The 22,758-nt window shown below is 36.8% G+C and overlaps 1 long non-coding RNA gene across 1 annotated transcript in view; it reads right to left on the bottom strand.

Annotated features, from left to right (window-relative positions):
- Positions 1–18,658: 18,658 nt before the first annotated feature.
- LOC141488778 (uncharacterized) overlaps positions 18,659–22,758 on the bottom strand; it is a 146,018-nt gene continuing 141,918 nt past the window's right edge. Inside the window, exon 4 of the long non-coding RNA XR_012468787.1 lies at positions 18,659–18,713. This is a non-coding gene — a long non-coding RNA (uncharacterized LOC141488778). The remainder of the gene's footprint in view (positions 18,714–22,758) is intronic.

Here is a 22,758-nt window from a genome sequence, read left to right as displayed (position 1 = left end):
CTCCCTGCCTGAGGTCTTTCTCCTCTCCAATCCATTCTCCACACAGCAACCAAAGTGATTTTCCTAAAGAGCAGGTCTGACCATGTTTCTCCTTTGCAAAATAAATTCCAATGACTCCATGTCCCTTCTATGATACAAATTCCCTTATTTGGCTTTAAAAATCCTTCCCAATTTAGTCATAATCTACCTTTCCAAAAATTGTACATCTAAAAGCAAAAGGGGTTCATGTCAATTATTTTATATGGAAAGATCTCAGAATTTTCTATTACCTCAATCGATTAATTAAATAAAGATACAAATCCAGGCAAGAAAAAGTCCTTAATCAATTTGGAACACAAGTATGTTGGAGCCAGATCCAACTTGCTCCAGGGACTCCACTGTGAGCATTTGCTTCTCTGAAATCATCAAACTACAAATTAGGCCTGGGTTTATTGTTTTGTTGATTTTCTAGTCTAAGAAAATGTTAAGAATGCAGATCAAACCCTATACCAAGATAAAGTCAAAATGGGTACAGGATTTAGACATAATCCATTTAGGAGAACAAAGAATAGCTTATTTGTCAGATCTATGAAAAGGCCTGCAGTTTGTGAAGAAAGAAGAGATAGAGAACATTATGAAATGCAGAATGGATAATTTTGATTATAATCAATTGAAAAGTTTTTAACAAATAAAACCAATACAACCAAGATGAAAAAGAATGCAGTAAGTTGGGAAACAGTTTTTATCCCTATTGTTTCTGATAAAGGACTCATTTCTAAAATATTTAGAGAACTGAATCAAATTTATGAGAATACAAGTATTTCCCAGTTGATAAATGATTAAAGGATATGAACAGACAATTCTCAGATGAAGAAATTAAAGTTATCTATAGTGATATGAAAAAATATTCTAATTCATTATTGACTACAAATGCAAATTTAAACAACACTGAAGTACTACCTCACACCTATTGTATTGGCAGAAAAAAAAGAAAAATGATCAATGTTGGAAGGGATGTAGGAAAATGGACATTAATGCATTGTTGGTGGAGTTAAGAACTGATCCAACTTTTCTGGCGAGCAATTTGGAATTATGCCCAAAGACATAAAATAAAATTGTGCATACCCTTTGATCTAGCAATACCACTACTAGGTCTGTATCCTGAAGAGATCATGAAAAAGGGTAAAAAAACCCATATGTACAAAAATATATTTATAGCAGCCATTTTCATAGTGACAAAGAATTGGAAACTGAGGGGATGCCCTTCAATTTGGGAATGACTGAACAAATTTTGATATATATATATGTATGTGTGTATGTGTGTGTGTGTGATAGAATACTATTGTTAAATTAGAAATCTTGAGGGACACAGAAAAATCTGGAAAGCCTTGAATGAACTGATGATGAGTGAAGTAAGCAGAACTAGAACATTATACACATTAACAACAACATTGGTGATGATCAACTATTATGCACTTGCTCATTTCAGCAGTACAATAATCAAAGACAATTCTAAAAGACTTGTCATAGAAATAGCATCCATACCCAAAGAAGGAATTGTGGAGTTTAAATGCAGACTATCTTCTCTCCAATGTTTCTTTTTTTTTTTCAGTTTTGGTTTGATTCTTCTTTCACAGCATGATTAATTAAGGCAGTTAGGTGGCACTGATCTTAGAGTTCAGAGGATGGATTTGAATCCTGGTCCCTGATACTTGACACTTAATAGCTATGCAACTTTGGGCAAGTCATTTAACCCTGACTGTGTTGCATCTGGGCCATTTAGGGCCATCTCTAGTACTCCTGATTCATATCTGGCCACTGGACCCAGATGGCTCTGGAGGAGAAAGTGAGTCTGGTGACTTAGCACAATCCCCCTTCATTCAAATCTAATTCATATGCTTGTCATGGCATCTCCTCCTCTAATGTCATGATCTTCTTTGAGAATAAAGGACAAGGGGCAGCTAGGTGGCACAGTGGATAAAGCACTGGACCTGGAGTCAGGAGTACCTGGGTTCAAATCCGGGTCTCAGACACTTAATAATTACCTAGCTGTGTGGCCTTGGGCAAGCCACTTAACCCCATTTGCTTCGCAAAAACATAAAAAAAAAAAAAAGAGAATAAAGGACAAACATATCAATATGGATCACTTTCTGTCCAGGGATGGGGGAGGGGAGGGAGAAAAATGTAAAAATGTAAAACTCAAAACCTAGCAAAAAATGATTATTGAAAACCACCATTGCATGTTGGAAAAATAAATAAATTAAAAAAATATTTATAGCAACTCTTTTAATAGCAGCAAGGACTTGGAAATTGAGGGGATGCCCATCAATTGGGGAATGATTGAACAAATTATGATATATGTATGTGATGGAGCACTTTTATTCTATAAGAAATCATGAGGGGACTGGACTTCAGATTAGCCTAGAAAGACTTACAAGAACTGATGCTGAATGAAGTGAGCAGAACCAGAACATTATACACACCAACATATACAATGCAACATTGGATGATGATCAACAATGACGGGTTTACTCATTTCTGCAGTACAGTAATCAAAGACAGTTCTAGAGGATTTGTGAGGAAGAGTGTCATTCATATCTAGAGAAGAAACTATGGAATTTAAATGTAGTCCATAGCTTACTATCTTCAATTCTTAAAAGTTGTTATATGCTTTTTTCTCTTTAATTTTTTATTTGATTTATTTTCACAAAATGATTAATATGGAAATATGTTTAGTATAGTTATATACTTATAACCTATATTAGATTGCCTTCTGACAGGAAAGGGAAGGGAGAGGGGGAGAAAAATGTGAAACTCAAAACTTAAAAAAAAACATTGTTGAAAACTATCTTTGCAGGTAGTTGGAAAAATAAAATATTTTGGATAAAAAAATTGAGATTAAACTGAAAAGTGTATTATGAGTGTTTTTTTCATAGAATTGGTTGTTAAATATTTATGAGCATACATTCCCTCCCCCATAGTACCAGTAACCTTCTGATTTGGGAGCTGAGAGGAATGTCAAACCAGACACATTGAGGACAGAGAGACTCCACAAAGGCACCAAGTCTCAGCCCTGCTAAGAAGAAAAGACTTCTGATAACCAGGAGCCAGAGGTTGCTCTTTGACCACACATACTCTCTAAGTTTTAGCCTACTCTCCCTAAGAGCATTATGTATGAAAGAGCCTTAAAAAGGGAATGTTTTGTACCAGTTGGTCATACTATACTATCTATTTCTAAAAATTAATTAATTCCGGTTGACTAAATGACAGGCATAGGGGAACACTTTATTATGTGCCTAGCTTTATGGAACTTGTATATTAGAAATCCTCCATCATTGTCCCTCAATTTTTTTTTCTTTTTGCAAGGCTTTGGGGTTGACTTGCCTAAAGTCACTCAGCCAGGTAATTATTAAGTGTCTGAGGTCATATTTGAATTCAAGTCCTCCTGACTCCAGGGTCAGTGCTGTATCATATCCACTGCAACACCTAGCTATCCTATCCCTCAACTCTTGAGGAGAATAAATATTTTTTTTCTTTTTAATAGTTTATTATTCAACATTCTTTTCTTTTAAATTTTGAGTTCCATATTCTCTCCCTTCCTCTCACCTGATTCCATTCACTGAAAAAGCAAACAATATGATATCACTCATATATGTGAAATTGTTCAAAACATAATTTCATATCAGCTATATTACAAAAAACCTCCAAAAATACTGTAAGAAAATCATACTTCAATTTACTCTCAGAGTTTATCCACCTCTTCCTGAAGGTAGATAGCATTTTTTCATCTTGAGTCCCTTGGAATTGTGTTGAATCACTGGAAATCTCTTTCAGTTTCCTTCAATTTCTATTTTACCTTCTGGTTCTAGATTATTGGGACAATTTTTCTTGTTAATTTCTTGAAAGGCAATGTCTAGGTTCTTTTTTTAAAAATTTTTTTCATGGCTTTCAGGAAGTCCAATAATTTTTAAATGATCTCTCCTGGATGTATTTTCCAGGTCAGTTGTTTTTCCAATGAGATTTTTCACATTTTCTTCTATATTTTTAATCTTTTAACTTTTTAAAAACTGTTTTTAAGGAATTATTTTCCACAATGAGCATTTGTACTTCTTTTGCCATTTGACTTATTATGCTTTTTAAGAAATTCTTTCCTTCAGTGAATTTTTGTGCACCTTTTACCTTTAAGTCAATTATGTTTTTTAAGGTTTTATTTTTGTAACTCTTTTACCAAGATTTCTTTTCATAATTTTCTTGCTTCACTCTCATTTCTTTGCCCAATTTATCTTCTACCACAAATCTCTTTAACTCTTCAGGAATTCTTGTTGGACTTCTGTACAATTGACATTTTCCTCTGAGGCTTTGCTTATAGATGATTTCACACTGTTGTCTTCTAAGTTTGTCATGGTCTTTTCTGTCATTGTAATACCTTTTTATAAATAAGATCTTTTTTGGTTGTTTACTTATTTTTCTAGTCCTTTTTTTTTACTTTGAACTTTAGGTTAAAGTTGGACTCTTTTCATCTTGGGGTGGGGAGGCACTGTCCCAAGCTTTAGGCCTTCTGTTTTCAAAGTTCTGGAGGTCTGCAGGTTTTCAGTGCTTCCAGGCAGTATTATCCTAATTATCCTAATAGGATCACTGCTCTCCGGGTCTGTGCTCTGGTCTTTACCCAGAAAAGGCTCCTGCTCTCCTGCAGCCTCAAATGTTAGTTGGTGTTCCTCTTGGTTCTGGCCCTGGTCCCTTGTGGCTGCTTGCAAGCATTCCTCTCCACCCTGAAACTATGACCCAGAACTGCTTTTTTGGCAATCATGCATAATCAGCTGCATTGATTTCCCTATAGTCTCTTTCTAACCAATTTTTAGATCTCCTTACTATCTCTGGACTGAGGGTGTTGCTGTTGTCATGATTGCCTCCAAGGTCCAGGGTACAGATCCCTCCCTTCAGATGCTGCCATACCTCTGGCAAGAGCTCCAATCCCAGATCTACTCCACTAGTCTTAATCACTGAATGGGCATTGCCTTAGTCAAACTAAGACCTGGTAAAGACCATAGTTTAAAAGGGACAAGGTCTCCCACTGCATCCAGAGCCATTTCCATTCATCATCATCCATAAATGGCCTCTGGACCCAGATAAAAGAGAGGCTGGTGACTTTGCACAGCCTTCTCTCACCTAAAATAGAATTTACTTGCATGTCATCACATCACCTCTCTGAGAACAAAGGACAGCAACTGATCTTCCCTATGGACCAGTTGGGTAGTCTTAGGCTGAAAACAATTTTTCCATCTGACCTTTTGTTGGCTCTACCATTTCAAAATTTGATCTGAGGCATTATTTTAAAGTTCCTTAGAGGAAAATTACTGAGAATGATCAACTAAATTCTGGTCTGTATTCTGCCATCTTGGCCCTGATGGGGATAAGTTTTTATGTAGTACTTTTATAAGGCACTTTTATCTCATTTGAACCTTTACAATAAAATCTCTGAGACAGGTGCTATTTTTATCCCCATTTTACAGATGGAGGAAACTGAGTCAGAGGTTAAATGACTTACCTAGGATTACACAGTTTAGGAAGTACCTGGGGTCCAATTTGAACTCAGATCTTCCTGTCCAGTCATCTATCCGCTATATTATCTAGGTCCCTGAGGGGAGAAATTGTCAAGTTACCCTCTAGGGGTCTGAGACTACCAGTGTGACCAGGACCTGGGGAAGTGAGCCTTTCTTGATTTCCCTTATTACTTGGATTTTTTCTCTGCTGATCATCTCCAATTTATTTTGTATATATCTTTTTTACTGTATAAATCTTGTTTGTATTGTGTTTGCTTATTGTCTTCCCCATTTATAAGCTTCTTTCCTTTCTTGTATCCCCAGTACTTAAAACAGTATCTGGAGCATAGTAGATACTTATTAGATCTAATTGGGTACAAAGGGTATAAGGGTAAATGGACCCAGAAGACACATGGACAAATCAGTACCTTATGATATCATTCTGTTTATGTTGACTTTTTTGCTTAGATATGCATAGTTCAGGCAGGTCAACAGATAGGCTGGATAATAAAAGGATCTAGATGATTGTGTGGTAAGGAAGGTGGCATGGCAGCTACTGGCAGAGTTCATAGTCAACATTGTAGTGTATGAATGTAGTCAGCATAGGTTCAGTAACCAGGGTAGATTCTCTCTAGAAAGACAAGAAAATACAAGTCAGGAGCTCCTCCATAGAAGGCTTTAAAGGGTACTTAGTTTTCCAAGGCTACAATGGACCAAATACAGTAAACCGACCATGGAGATGACCTTTCTTTCTGATACCCACCATCTTCCACTCCAAGGCAAAGTCTTGACTAGGCTGACTAATCTAATGGGTTTTTCTCATCAAGCTATTTATTGGAAAGCACTAAGTGGGAAGAAGGAAGGATTGAAGAAAGGAAGGATTAATACAAAAGGTCTGGCTAGCCTGAGCGTAGAATTGGCAATAAGGTGTAAAGAGACAAAAGCAAGGAAGAACTTCCAAACATTAGAACTTCAAAAATGAAATGATTGTATCAGAAGATACTGTGGGTCACAGGCTCTTAGGTTTAGAGTTAGAAAGGACCTTAGAGGTCTAACCCCCTTTTTAGATGAGGAAACGGAGACCTGAAAAGGTTAAGTGACTTGTAGGGGTTTCCCAGCATCTAGAGAGAGGGATTCAAATCCTCATCTTTCTGACACAAAATCTCTCACTTATATAGCCTACAACATGCTCCTCATTTTAAATAAAGGTTGGGGATCATGTCAACTAGTGAAGAATTATTTGGGAGAATGAATTGGAATTGGTACTTTGAACTTCTAGAATTTTGTAATAAGACATGGATAGTTCCTACCCTCACAAAACTTACAATCTAAGGAAATAGGAGATATCTTCGTAGTCATCTAGTCCAAATTCCTCATTTTATAGATGGAGAACCTGAGAGACCCAACAAACAAAATAATTTGCCTAAGGTCATACAGAATTCAAATGTCAGTCCTTTGACTCCAAAGCCCTTAGAACCTTTAGAGATAGGACACACAGGCAAATATGCAAGACCAGCCAAGTAATTATCCAGCAGTTAAGGATAAGAAGAGAATGTAATGGGAGGAGATCTATCCTCTAGATAATAGGAGAGGTCTCACTGAAACACTTTATTGTTTGAGTCTTTGGGAAATAAAAGAACCTCGGGTGTGTTTCCTTCTCTCTTGGAAGGTTTCAGTCCCCCTCAATTTTGTGGGGTGAGCCCTCCAGTTCCCAGAGTCCCCTTTATTGAAATTTTTCTCTGCAGCTGATTTCAGTCATGTAGTGATTGTAGTGTTCACCTAACATAAAAAAAAAGTTCTCCATTTGAAACTGATCAACCTCTCAAACCATCTGAAACCTCTCATAAACAAGGGGAAATGATCTCGTAGAAAGTGTGATGGAAACATATTTGGACTCCTGTCTACCACCTGGGTAACCATAGGCAGATTTCACAACTCCCTGTGCCTCATTTCCTCGTCTGTAAAATGGAAGCAGGGTGAGGGGAAGGGTCTGATTAGATGTCCTCTGAAATCCTTTTTGGCTTTAAATCTGGAATCCCACTTTCTTCTGGGACTGCTGGCAGTGAGGGTTCTGGCAAACAGGTGTCTGACATGGGAAGCCTGGAAAGACATTCTCCTCTCATCAAAGTCCATGGAGAGAGTCCCATTAAGCCTTTACACATGGGGCAGCTAGGTGGCATAGTGGATAGAGCACTGGCCCTGGAGTCAGGAGTACCTGAGTTCAAATCCATCCTCAGACACTTAATAATTACCTGGCTGTGTGGTTTTTGGCGAGCCACTTAACCCCATTTGCCTTGCAAAATCCTAAAAACAAACAAACAAAAAAACCTTTACACAGACTCAAATTTGTGTCCCCACCAAATCAGAAGAGCAATCTATCTATCTCTTCTGATTTTCTTTGTGAAGACAATATAATGAGTTCTACATATGTGTTTTATACACAATATAAATATACATAATGATTGAACAACAAATAATGTGGATGTGTTTGTACGCACACATATACACACTACTTGTTATTCAGTCATTCAGTTGTGTCTGACTCTGTTACCACATGGACATTATGGTCCATGGGGTTTTCTTTTTTTTTTCCTTAGGGTTTTTTTTCCATGGGGTTTTCTTGGTAAATATATTAGAATAGTTTCCATATTTACTTCTCTATTGAATTAAGGCAAACAAAAGTTAAATGACCTCCTGAAAGTAATATAGCTAGTAATTATCTGAGGCTGGATTTGAATTCAGTTTTTCCTCACTCCAGGCCTAGCACTCTATCCTAGCCACCTAGCTATCTCAAAACACACTTTATTATATGGATAGATAGATAGGTAGTTATAAAAATATTTAACTATCTATGTATGTATTTATTATATATGTACATACACACATATATTTATACATTATTATATGCATATATTATTATACACTACATACAATTTATACACATATAAGTCTGTGGCATATATCTCCTCAACCATATTATCTTCATTCATTTTTTAATATATGCTAACTATAATCATATGTCTGGCATTAGTCTCCTTTATTAGAATGTAAACTCCTTGATGGCAAAGCCCATTTTTGCCTCACATAGTAAATGCTCAATAGATGCCTGTTGTCTTAAAGAGACAATGTGGGAGGGGAGGAGGATGGTGAAAGAGGTGGCTTTTTGGTGGGAGAAGACTGGGTTCAGGTCTCAGATATTTGACTTCTTCATGTTTAATTAAGACTCTCCTTATAGTTGTCATTTTTTTTTTCTTCTGAGTTTTCCTCTTGGATGATTCATGATCAATATTTCTTCGTAGTGTTTGATATCTTATTCTGTTTTCTCATATCTCTAGCCTCAGTTCTTGCTTTGAGATTTAGTGCCAGGGCCAGGGTCTGACCCATTCCATACATTTGGATGAGGACCATCAGGCCCTGGTGGATGCTGTCCTTAATTTTCTGGGTTCCTACTGCTGGTTTCCACTTTGTTTTCCGTGGTCTGAACTCAGAGTACTGACAGTTTTCAGTATCTAACAGAGATCTATGTTTGGTTGTCTTTTATTACAGTAGTCAGCGGTATTTTGTTCCTTCTGGGACTTCCTTGATCTGGACACTGATTCTTCTGTGCTCCCTGAAAACCTTCCTCCCTTTCCTTATGTGCCAACACACCCCATCTTTTTTTTTTTAGGATTTTTGCAAGGCAAATGGGGTTAAGTGGCTTGCCCAAGGCCACACAGCTAGGTAATTATCTTTTAAACAGTTGATTGTTCCTCTCTACTTAGGTTTTCTGTGACTCTAGTGGCCCCTTAGAATGTTTCTCTCTCTCTCTCTGTCTCTGTCTGTCTGTCTGTGTCTGTCTGTCTGTCTGTCTGACACACACACACACACACACACACACACACACACACACACACACACACACACACGTTTTTCTTATCAGAATTCTTTTCAGTCAGCTTTCTAGGACTGTAAATTGCACTATGGCAAAGCACTGGGAGCTCTCCATACAGATAAAATCACAAACCTGGCTTCTAATATCTATACACAAATATAAACATAATTCTATCTATTTCTCTTTAAAGTCATATTGTTGTAATTCTTATAGAAATACTACTTGTTCTAAGGTCCACAGAAAGACCATGGAAGCTTCCCTTTAAGGAGAAACAACTCCCAAAATGTAAAGAAAGAATTTCTGAGGGGAAATCTAAATTCCTACTCCATGTTATGCAGTGTCTGCTCCAAAGGGTGAGCATAGTGTCTAGCCAAGCCACAGACTATTTCCACATCTGGATCTGGATCTGACCCTCTTATTAAACAGCTCCAGGCTGTGGTGCATTCTCTCTCTCTCTCTCTCTCTCTCTCTCTCTGCCCTCCATCCCTCCCCTGCCACCCAACACTGTGCTTCTTATCCTGGAAGGAAGTAGTTCTTGATGGAACTAGGAAGGTATATGTTCTCAAATGCTTGTGAAGAAACAATATATTAAAACCACAGGTTATAGAATTTTTCCCACTCATAATGCTGCCTGATCTTAACAGAAAAAAAGGACTCTGACTGGGCCAGCCTGTGTGTAGATTTGTTTACTTTCCATAACAGTCAGAGGATAAAGTCCCTAAAGCCAGGAGAGCTGTTTTTGAAATCATTTTTTGTGGAGAATAGAATACCTTTCCATGCAAAAAAACAACAAACAAAAACCCCACCAGCTTGACTTCCTACTTCCACTATGAATTTTAGATGAGAGAATTTCATAAGACTCAAGATAAACCCAATTTACCCCAAAGACAGGCTCACATTCTTGGCAGGAAGGGTGGGTCCTTCCTTTAATATGAAACAATTCTTTTTCTTTTGAGGACAGGCCCCTGCAGAGGCCTCCATTTACCAATGCTTACAGTGAGGGAATTATTCCTGACTCCAGAAGGACTGGCAAGTTTTCTCAGAGCTATAACTAACACAGAGCTAGCAACCTGGCAGGCAAGTCACCTTCAGTAATCTTCATATCACTGACACAGAAGCTGCATCCTTTTCTAGTTTGCAAAGTCAGTCATCAACAAACATTTATTAAGTGCTTTCTCTGTTTCAGGTGCTTTGCTAAGCACTGGAAATAATACCCCCCCCACTTGAAGAGCAAAATCAGATCATTAGCAAGGTTATACATGTAGGGCCTATATTAGATTGCTTTCCATCAGGGGGAGGAGAGAGGGAAAGGAGGGAGGGAGAAAAATGTAAAACTCAAAACCTTGCAAAATAATGATTGGTGAAAACAACGGATGCTTGTAGTTGGAGAAACAAATAAATATGTAAATTTTTTAAAAAAGAACAAAATCAGTCCCTGTCCTCAAGTTTAATATGGAAGATAGCAACCTGTCAGTAATTAACTATATACAAGATATTTGTAAAATAGAGGGCAGCTAGGTGGTGCAGTGAATAGAGTGCAGGACCTGGAGTCAGGAAGACCCGAGTTCAAATCTAAACTCTGGGCAAGCCACAAACCCTCTGCTTCATTTTCTTTATCTGTAAAATGAGCTACCAAAGGAAAAGGCAACCCCTTTCAGTCTCTTTGCCAAGAAAACCCCAAATGGAGTGACATTTGGACATGACTGAACAATATGAATGAGAGGATATGAGGGACTAAGCCAGAGTTGTGGTTACATGAATGGAGTGGAGAGGAGAGGATGACTGCAAGTGATATGGAAAAGGTATAGTTTTCTCTTCCACATCTTGGAGTTTAAGGGCACCATTGCAATCTGGAAAATCCATGTAAAATTTTTCATCTCTCCCTTCACCTGAGAGAGATCTGAATTTTTTCTTTTAGGATGTTTACAGTATTATACAAATGTTTTATGCATTTTTGAGTTTTTTAACTTTTTCTATGTCTTTTGCTGGCCTTTGCATGTTGTCTGTACAAAACTCTACCCAAATTTGCATTTAATTTCTTCTGCTGAACTGTGATATATTGGAATTTTGAAGAGGAAAGTCATGATGTGGAAGGGATAACTGAAAATACAACAAGATTTGGTAATAGATTGGATAAATGGAGACAGAATGAGGAATCAAGATTGACATAGAGATTGTGAGACTGGGGGATTAGGAAGATGCTGGTGCCCTCATCAATAAGAGGGAAGTTTGGAAGGGGGAAGGTTCTTTCTTTTTTTAATGGTATTAATTTTTTTTTCAATTACATGCAAAGAATTTTTGGCAATCCCATTTTTTAAAATAAAATTTTGAGTTCCAAAATTTCTCCCTCTCTCTCTCTCTCTACTCCCTTAGGCAATAAGCAATTTGATAGAGATGTTTTTATGTGCAATGATATAAAACATATTTCCATATAGTCATATTGTGAAAGAAGAAAGAGAACAAAAGGAAAAAACTAAGAAAAAAATAAAGTGAGATAGTATGATCTGATCTGCTTTCTGATTTCCATCAACTCTTTCTCTGGATGTGAATAGCAAGACAATGTGAAATTTTCTGGGATTTTTGTATTGTTTCCTATCTTTCATACACAATATTGCTGTTACTATGTGTAATGTTCTCTTGATTCTGTTCACTTCATTTTGCATCAGTTCACATTAAATCCAGATTTTTCTAAAATCTGTTTGCTTCTCATTTTTTATAGTACAATAATATTCTATTACATTCTCATGCCACAACTTATTCGGCCATTCCTCAACTGAGAAGAGGAAAGCTTTTGGGGGAAAGATAATGAATTCTGTTTTGGACATGTTGGGTTTGAAATGTCTAGGGGACATCCAGTTGTAAATGCTCATGAGACTGCTGGTGATGCCCACTGAAGCTCAGGAGAGACTGGGGTTGGGAATACACAGAGAGCTGGCATCTTTCTTGAAATTAAAAAAAAAAATAAAAAGAATAAGCAGTAGCTAGTAGAAAACCAAATCCTGCAACACACCATCCTCCAAGGGCTTTTGGGAGAGCATTTGAAGAGAAATTATATTTTCTGGAGGATAATACCTTTAATACCTGTTTTAATAATAATACTACTCAGTTCAATACTTCAAGGATCTGTGAGTTTCAATGCTATAGGTACACTCTCCACAGTTGTAGATTGTAACCTTTTTCAGTAGACAGATTTTGTGAGTTATTGTGACCCTCTCCTCAAAAATGTTTTTATTAAAGATATTGAGTTTTACAATTTTTCTCCCAATCTTACTTCCTTCCCCCCCCCCACCACGGAAAGCAATCTGTCAGTCTTTATTTTGTTTCCATGTTGTACATTGATCCAAATTGAGTATGATGAGAGGGAAATCACATCCTTAAGGAAGAAACAAAAAGTATAAGAGATAGCAAGATCAGACAATAAGATATCTGTTTTTTTCCCTAAATTAAAGGGAATAGTCTTTGAACTTTGTTCAAACTCCACAGCTCTTTTTCTGGATACATATGGTATTCTCCATTGCAGACAGCCCAAAATTGTCCCTGGTTGTTGTACTGATGGAACAAGCAAGTCCATCAAGGTTGAACATCACCCCCATGTTGCTTCTAGGGTATACAATGTTTTTCTGGTTCTGCTAGTCTCACTCAGCATCAGTTCATGCAAATCCCTCTAGGCTTACCTGAATTTCCGACCCTTCTGGTTTCTAATAGAACAATAGTGTTCCATGACATACATATACCACAGTTTGCTAAGCCATTCCCCAATTGAAGGACATTTACGTGATTTCCAACTCTCTGCCACCACAAACAGGGCTGCTATGAATATTTTTGTACAAGTGATATTTTTGCCCTTTTTCATCTTCTCTTCAGGGTATAGACCCAGTAGTGGTATTGCTGGATCAAAGGGTATGCTCACTTTTGTTGCCCTTTGGGTGTAGTTCCAAATTTCTCTCCAGAAAGGTTGGTTGAGTTCACAGCTCCACCAACACTTTAAGTGTCCCAGATTTCCCACAACCCTTCCAACAATGATCATTATCCTTTCTGGTCATATTGGCCAGTCTGAGAGGTGCTTTCTGACTTCCATCAATTCTTTCCCTGGATGTGAATAGCAAGACAATGTGAAATTTTCTGGGATTTTTGTATTGTTTACTATCTTTCATACACAATATTGCTGTTACTATGTACAATGTTCTCTTGATTCCGTTCACTTCATTTTGCATCAGCTCATATTAAATCCAGATTTTTCTAAAATCTGTTTGTTTCTCAGAGAAGCTTTAATTTGCATTTCTCTAATAATTAATGATTTAGAACAATTTTTCATATGACTATGGATTACTTTGATCTCCTTATCTGTAAATTGCCTTTGCATATCCTTTGACCATTTGTCAATTGGGGAATGGCTTTTTTTAAAAAAAAAATATGACGCAATTCTCTGTATATTTTAGAAATGAGTCCTTTGTCAGAATCATTAGTTGTAAAGATTGTTTCCCAATTTACTACATTTCTTTTGATCTTGGTTACAGTGATTTTATCTGTGCAAAAGCTTTTTAATTTAATTTAATTTGTAATCAAATGTAATCAGTGTAATGTAATCAAAATCATCTAGTTTGTTTTTGGTGATGTTCTCAATCTCTTCCTTGGTCATAAACTGCTCCCCTTTCCATAGATCTGACAGGTAAACTAGTCCTTGATCTTCTAATTTGCTTATAGTATTTTTTTTTATGTCTCCTGTAACCATTTGGATCTTACCTTGGTAAAGGGTGTGAGGTGTTGGTCTAATATAAGTTTCTTCCATACTAACTTCCAATTTTCCCAGCAGTTTTTATCAAAGAGAGAGTTTTTATCCCAATAGCTGGATTCTTTGGGTTTATCAAACAGCAGATTACTATAATCATTTCCTGCCATTGCTCCTAGTCTATTCCACTGGTCCACCACTCTATTTTTTAGCTAATACCAAACAGTTTTGATGACTGATGCTTTATAATATAATTTTAGATCAGGTAGGGCTAAGCCCACTTCTTTTAAACTTTTTTTCATCAAATTCCTGGAAATTCTTGACTTTTCATTTCTCCATATGAATTTACTTACAACTTCTTCTAACTCATTAAAGTAATTCTTTGGAATTTTGATTCATAGGGCACTAAACAGGTAGTTAAGTATTGGTAGAATTGTCATTTTTATTATATTAGCTTGATCTATCCATGAGCAGTTGATGTTCACCCAATTATTTAAATCTGATTTAATTTGTGTGAGAAGTGTTTTATAATTGTTTTCAAAAAGTCTCTGAGTCTGTCTTGGCAAATAGACTCCCAGGTATTTTATATTGTCTGTGGTTACTTTGAATGGGATTTCTCTTTCTAGCTCTTTCTGCTGTATCTTGCTAGACATATATAGAAAAATTGAGGATTTATGAGGGTTTATTTTATAACCTGCAACTTTGCTAAAATTGCTAATTGTTTCCAGTAGTTTTTTGGATGATTTCTTGGGATTCTCCACGTAGACCACTCAAAAATATTTTACTAGATAGTGACTGAAAGATGGTGTAGTATAATGAACCAAGCACTGGACTTGGAGCCAGGAGGATCTGGGTCTCTCAGACACATACTCTCTGTGTAACCGTGGACAAAGTGGGGGGGGGGGGGTGAGAGGAATGGAACATATACATTCTATTACAAGGCATTCTAATACAACTTTATAAATATCTTCTTTGATCCTCCCAAAACCCTGGGAGGTACATTCTGTTATGGTTCCCATTTTTATAGTTAAGGAAAATGAGGCAGACAGAAGTTAAATCAGTTGCCTAGGGGCACATAGCGAGTGGTAGAATAAGAAAGAATGGAAGGAAATAACTATTTATTAAGTGTCTACTATGTAGTAGGTACTATACCAAGTTCTTTATAAATCTTATCTCATTAGATACTCACTCAGCCTCAGCTTCTTCTTCCTAAATTAAGGAATTGAACTTAATGATTTCCAAGGACCCTTCCAGCTCTAAGTCTAGAGTCCATGGTTAGAATATTACAAATAAGCAAGAATCATGAATTGTTGGGGGTAGATACAATGTAGTGGACAGAATGTTAGCACAGGTACCAGAGGACCCAGGTGTAAGTCACAGCTCTGTTTGACCCTTTCTAGCTATATAGCCACTGGTAGCAAATCACTGAATGTCTCTATGACATTTCCCATTTTTTAATTCACATGTTCCCATTTTTTTTAAAATAAAACTTTGAGCAAATATTCATCTCTCATATTTATATAGCACTTTCAATTTTGCCCAGTGCTTTATGTTGGTTATCTCATTTTAATCCTCACAACCGCCCTATAAGGGAGGTGCTACTTTTTTTTAAATCTGACTTTCATTGGTGCCTTTTGGTCTGAATAGAGTATAGACGACCCCCCCCCCCCCCCCCCCCCCCCCCCCCCCCCCCCCCCCCCCCCCCCCCCCGCTCCTGTCCTCCCTTGTTACAATGATTTAGACAGGCAGTGAAAATAGCAGTTCAGGAAGATCTCTCAATATATCAGCCCTGTCTTACAATCTATGCAACAGTTGGTGCTCATTGCCCCCTCCCCAACTTGGGCAAAGAAGGGACAAATGGGCATTTCTGAAAACTTTTCTGGAGACCTACTTTGATCATTATAATTACAGTCTTTAGTTCCATTTTATTGTCTTTTCTGTTTACATTATTACAGTACTGTATCTATGGTCTTCCTCATCCTGCTTACTTCATTCTGTATCAGGTCATAGTCTTCCTGTGAAGCCAGGTGGAAGAGTGGAGTCAGAAAGGTCTGAGTTTAAATCTAGCTTCCGAGGCTAACTAGCTCAGTGACCCTTGCAACTCACTTAACCTCTGTCTGTCTCAGTTTCCTTCACTGTAAAATGTATTAATAATAACAACTGATTTTCAGGGCTGTTGTGAGAATCAAATGAGATAATTACAATAGACACTTAATATTTGCATGTTCCCTTCCCCTTTCTGAAATCTACATATTAATCATTTTTTATGGGAAGTAATATTCAATTACATTCATGTACCATAATCTGTTTAGTCATTTCCTACTAATCAAAGGACACTATAGGTATAATTGCTACCTCCATTTTACAGATAAGAGGGATTAAGTAGATTGCCTAGAGTTCCACAATTAGTACATGTCTGAGGCAGAAACTGAACCCAGCTCTTCCGAACTTTAGCCTAGCACTACATCACACTCTTAACTAAGACAGGGATAATGATACTTGCATTATCTCATAGTCATGGTGAGGAAAGTCCTTTGTAAACTACAAAACATTATAGAAATGTGGGCTAGCATCATCATTATTAATGTTTTAATATTTTTTATTCAGTGGGTGTGGACAGTCAAGTGTTGCCTTCTCTGAAAAGTGGGATCAATATGAAATTACAAATGCAAAGGAATTTGATTTTATCTTTAGGATGAATTTTGATAATATGCTGAATCCTCAGTTACCAGGTCTAGAAAATGGAGGTTTTAATTTTATATGACCCACCCCATAGATTTATTTTGAATAATAATAGTAGTAACTAATAATAATAATAATAGTAGTAACTAATATTTGTATGGTGCTTAATATGTCCTAGGAAATGTTTGAAACTCTTTATAATTATTATCTTACTTGATTGTCACAAGAACTCTGGGAGATAGGTACTGTTATAATCTCCATTTTACAGTTGAGGAACTGTAACTTTATCTCTGGGTAAATAACTTTGCTTCTCAGTTACTCTAGGCAGCTCCCTAAATCTATAATTTGCAGAGAAATTACTGTCCCACATGGATATTGGAAGGTTTTTTTTTTTTTTATCAGAGCTCTTTATATTATCAAATCTCAGGTCCAGTCCTTTGCCTAGGGCATGTTGCTAATAGATGAGTAGTGGTGGTTCTGTTATGGTGTTAAGGAAAGTTAGGTTCTTCAGAAGTATGATCAAGAGTTCCCCCCACTCAGTAGAAATACAAAATTAATATTTTTAAAAGTTAAAAATAAATATTAAAGGGTGAACTGACTCATAGGTGATTTGGTATATTAGAAAGATTATTGAACTAGGAATCAGAAGTTCTGAGTTTTTATTCCATGGTTTGCCACTGATGAGAAATGTTAGTTAAGAATCTTTTCTCCACTTTAATTTGCTTGTCTATAAAATGGGAGGTTTGAACCAATTAATTGCTAAGGTATCATTCTATGATTCTATAATTGTGTAGCTCAATTCTGTCTTTTTTTTTTTTTGTGAGGCAAGTGGGGTTAAGTGGCTTGCCCAAGGCCACACAGCTAGGTAATTATTAAGTGTCTGAGACTGGATTTGAACCCAGGTACTCCTGACTCCAAGGCCAGTGCTTTATCCACTACACCACCTAGCTGCCCTACTCAATTCTGTGTTAAGGGAATGCTTTGGGTTAGCATCTAGTCCAAAATCATAATTCATAAGTCCATGTCTGTTTTTATTTTAACCAAAACTCAAGAAGGCACAGTAGTTCAAAGCAAAAGACATTTAATTATTAGCTAACAAGAAAAATGAAAAAAAATCCTTTCTTTCTATACAAATGGGTACACCTTTCTAGAGCCACAATCCACTAGTAGAAAAGTTAATGTTCCTAGGAGAGAAAGAATGCTCATGGGTAGTAAACTTATCTAGGACAATTTACACCTAGGATTATGATAATTTGGCTTTGGAAACCTTGGTAGGGTCACTGATCTGATCTGCTAATCTTATGATGCACTGAGTTGTGGTCTGCAATTTAATTATGTTCACTGTGGAGATATTCTGGCTGTTGCTATCTCTGGGCACTACATAAAGTGGTTATCAGTTGATGGTTTTGCTAGACAGAGCTCTACAAGTTCTTTGTTGTTTTCTCCTAGTTTCTGTTGTTGTTGCTTGTCCTTCATTTTCTAGTCTACCACAGAATCAAAAGGGGAGGAATATATCAATTCTTAAAGTTCAGAGTCCTTTCACCTATCTTAGCACTTTTGAGATTTAGACCTGTTTATCCAGTCATCCAACCATTTATCTCCTGAAACACTTTGACCTTACATTTATTTTTTGTACTATAATTCAGTATGGTCTTTGATTCAATGAGAAATGCATTTCAATTCCTTTAATTCCTATCATAATTTTATTTAATTCCCATGGTCCATACAAATTACTGGGAAGCTTCATTTGGCAGGAGAGAGAAATGACCTGGGTGGGACTGGTGACCTTTGTCATAATTTTCTGCCACTAATTAAAGTCCCTATCCTTTTTTGAATAATATAAAATTCCTTCCAGCATTTTTAAAGTTATATGATTTTATTCCAGGTCGTAGCAAAGATGGACAGGCAGCATCTGTAAAAACAAGAGAGATTATGGAATCTTAGTCCTTGGAGGTACATAATAAACTTTTCATTAACATAGGATTTATTGACTTGAATAGTTTATCAGCGGCTGCAAACCTTTATTAGCATCCACCATCCTAAACTCTGGGTATACAAAGATATAAACAACATTATCATGCTGTATAAAAGCTTACATTCAATGAAATGAAACAAGTTATGCACAAAATAAGATAAAAAGTAACGCAAAATAGCACAGGCTACAATCTGTAAAAATAGTGCAGTCTAAATAAAAGCACTGAGGCAGAGGACATGACCTCTTGAGATAGCTTCCAACTCAAGTCTCCTGTGTGTATTTGGAGCATGTAGAAAAGTGACCCTATTTACGACCACCCTCTCTTCTCTGGGTTCCCTTAAGCCACAAACAGAAGTAAACTCTTCTTTTTGTTGCCCTCCCAGATTCTCTACTGAAATCAGACTTTTGTCCAGTATAAGCAAAGAATTGTTTCATAACTGGCTGAAAATGAGCTGATGCTGTCATATATTAAAGTTGATTTTAAAACTGTACAGGAAAGGTTTGGGGTTATGGGAAGCCCCTCTGAAACATGGCTTAGAAGAATCAGATGCTTTGTTCCTCCATTAAAGTAATTTGAATTTAAGAAATATTTGGACAGAACACTGGGCTGGTCACTAGAGTGAGACAACGATCAAATGAGATAAAATCCCTGACCTCAAGAAGCTCTCAGTAGGGAGGACCAATACATACACAGATAGCTGTAGCACAAAATAATACATAATAAATGAGAGTCAAGCAAAATACTCTAGGTCTGGAGTGGGGAAGTGTTGTGGTATGGGAAGGCAAGAGAGATAATTACCAGCTGAGGGAAATGGGACAGGCTTCACAGAGTAGATGGTATTTGAATTGGACCTTTAAAAATGAGGGGAATTTCAACAAACAAATGATGAAGGAAGAGGGGAGGCATTCAGAGAATGGTCTGAGTATGGGTAAAAATCAATAAATCAACCAGTATTTATTTAGCACCTATTATATGACAGACTGTACTGTGTGCTAGGGATATAGAGATGAAAATGAAATAGACTTTTCCCTCAAAGAGCTTCCATTTCTATCAAGGAAGTAATATGTACACATATAAGTATAAATACATAATAAGTTCAAGGTAATTTAGAGGAAAAAGTCACTAATAGCTGCAGAGAACAGAAAAGACTGTAGGCAATGGCATTTGGGGTGAAAAATAAGTTCAACTTTGGTTTTGTTGAGTTTCAGATGCTTACATGGAACAACTAGATGGAGATGTCTAACATGAGGGGACTTCATACTGAGAGCATGAGAGTTGATATCACTGGCAGAATTGAAAAGAGGTAGAGACAGAAGGGGAAAGAGTCTAGGACTGATCCCTGGGACATACATACCCTTCCTTTCATAGAAAATAAGATATGAATGATGATCCTGCTAAAGAAATTCAGAAGTGACTGGATAGGCAGAAGAGGAGAACCTTGCAGATATATAGGGATTAGAGAAAAAAAAGAGTAAGCATTGTTAGATAGCTCAAGAAGGCTGTAGACTGAGAGGAGACCACTGGACTTTCCACTAAAGAAATCATTGGTGATTTTGAAGTATTATGGTTTTAGTTCAGTGGTGAAGTCAGATTGCAAGGAATTGATAAGTGTCTCTGAATTCGCAAAGATGTGTTTTTTACCGTGGAGGACTGGGAAGTAGCTCAGTGGCATCATCGATAGAGTGCCAAGTGAGAAAAACTTATCTTCCTAAGTTCAAATCCAGTCACAGACACTTATTAACTGTGTGACCACGAGCAAGTTATTTAATTCTGTTTGCCTCAGTTTCTTCATCTGTAAAATGAACTGGAGGAGGAAATGTCAAACTACTCCAGTATTTTTGCAAGAAAATCCCCCAAATGGGGTCATGGATAATTGGCCATGACTAAACAACAAACATTTTGTCCTCCACTCCATTCAAACTAAATCCTGAGGTACTGTCAGTGATACTTTGAAAAATTGGCAAAAGATGGCAGGAGTCACATAACTGAATATGGGGAAAGTAACCTGATTTTTTTAAAAAAGGGAAGAAAGTGAAGACTTCAAAGTAAAGGTCATTGAGTTTGATTTGGATTCCTGGAAAAATTCAAGAATGTATTGGTTGGATGGTTCCTGAAAATTTAGGAAGGGAAGTGGCCATCATTAAAAGACAGTATGGTTCATCAAGAACAGGTCATCCCTGACAGTTCAATGAGAATTAACAATGTGACATGACAGCCAAAAGAGTTAATAGATGCATTCTTGGGCTATATTATACACAGTATAGAATAAGGGAAGTGAAAGTTCTGTTGAATTCGTCCCTAGTCAGACCATATCTAGAATATAGTGTTCGGTTATGAGTGCCAGATTTTAAGGACTTTGATAAGTCCAGAGCAGAGTTACCAAATGGTAAGACAAGAGTATGCTGGTAAATGTTTAAAAACCAGTTCTTTGAAAACACAAGATATACTTCTAAGTTTAAACTGCATTAATAGCATTTTTCTCCATCACTTTCTTAAGTCTCAAAACTCAATTTATTGCTTTTGCTGATTTCTAAGATGTTAAATACTTACACTGAAAATTTAATAATAGATTTATATAGCTGGTTTGAGCTGGTTCCAGTATGCCTCTGGCAAGAAGAAAAATTAAACATATTTAGCATGAAGAAGGGAAGACCTAAGGGGACAAAATATACTCTTCAAGGATTTTCTTGAATTTTCATGTGACAGGATTAGGTTTCCTCTCAGAAGGAATAATGTGTAATACTTGGAGAAGGATAGATTTTTGGCTTAATAAGGAAAAACTTCCGACAGTTAAAGAGATTTCCTAAAATGACATGGACTGCTGCTTCATAAGTTATTCAGTATTCATATCATATATATCTTGGAATAGAGACTGAATGATTACTTATCAGTTATCAGAAGAAGGGATTCTTATTCAAACACAGGTTGGACTGGATGACTTTAGAGGTCCATTGACACTGATATTCTGTGATTCTCTTATTCTTCCCTAGCTTGTTTTTCCCCCTTTTTGGAAACTCTTGAACCCAGACATGGGTGATGGCAAATTCCAGGGTATTATCATCTTTGTATGTGTCTGGGATTGGGTTCATGGATAGTGGAGAGAATAAAGGAACTGAGTGGTTAAGATATTTGAGGGACAATAAATATGTAAGTTGAAGTCCCCTAGTGTGAGGGTAGGAGTTGGAGAGGAAAGAAAAAAATTTTAAACTAAATATCAAACTCATTGAGGAAGGAAGGGGGAGGATTTTGATTGGGTGATAAATCTGAACTGCATGAGTCTCAAAAGAAGAAAGAGTACTGAGTAATGGAGGAGGGGGGAAGAACCTGGAAGAATGGTGAGCAAAGAGTATTCCAACTCCCCCTACCTTAACCAGAGAGATGGGGAGAATGAGTGCAGTCAGTACTGGAAAGGATGGACAGGGAGGCTATGTCATCAGGAAAGAGTCAGGTTTCAGTAAGTATTTGTAAATGAAAGGGGTAGAAGAGGAAGAGTTGAGAGGAACAGAAACGATGAATTGTGTGGTAAGGATTATAGAATGAAATTTTTATGATTATCTACAGGAATTCAGAGACATCAGGAGATGAAGGTGAGAATGATCATCATTGAGTAGAGAGAGCCACTCCTCTACCCCAAAAGGTCAAGTGCAGCAAGTGATAGGAAGTCTAAAGAGTCACTTTCCTCTCATCTCTGTGGTCCACCAGGTTCAATATCCATGAGCTGCATTTGCAAATATATATAAACATAAATTTATATATATATATATATATATATATACATATATATAATACAACATTTGATCAATGCAGATCTATATTCTAGTATTGTTTGCTAAACAAGAAGAATTGCCACCAAAAGTCATGCTTCTAGTGGTTATCTTATCTCCAAGGTCTAACTCTTTTGATAATCATTCCTGAATGCTTTCATTAGCATTGTCTGCTAGGTTTCACATTTCTAACACTTTTCAGGAATGGAATTATCAT

Source organism: Macrotis lagotis, chromosome 1 (genome assembly GCF_037893015.1).
Source record: "Macrotis lagotis isolate mMagLag1 chromosome 1, bilby.v1.9.chrom.fasta, whole genome shotgun sequence".
Classification (NCBI taxonomy): Eukaryota; Metazoa; Chordata; class Mammalia; order Peramelemorphia; family Peramelidae; genus Macrotis; species Macrotis lagotis.
Note: the sequence above shows the minus strand (reverse complement) of the source record. Positions and strands in the feature narration are given on the sequence as shown.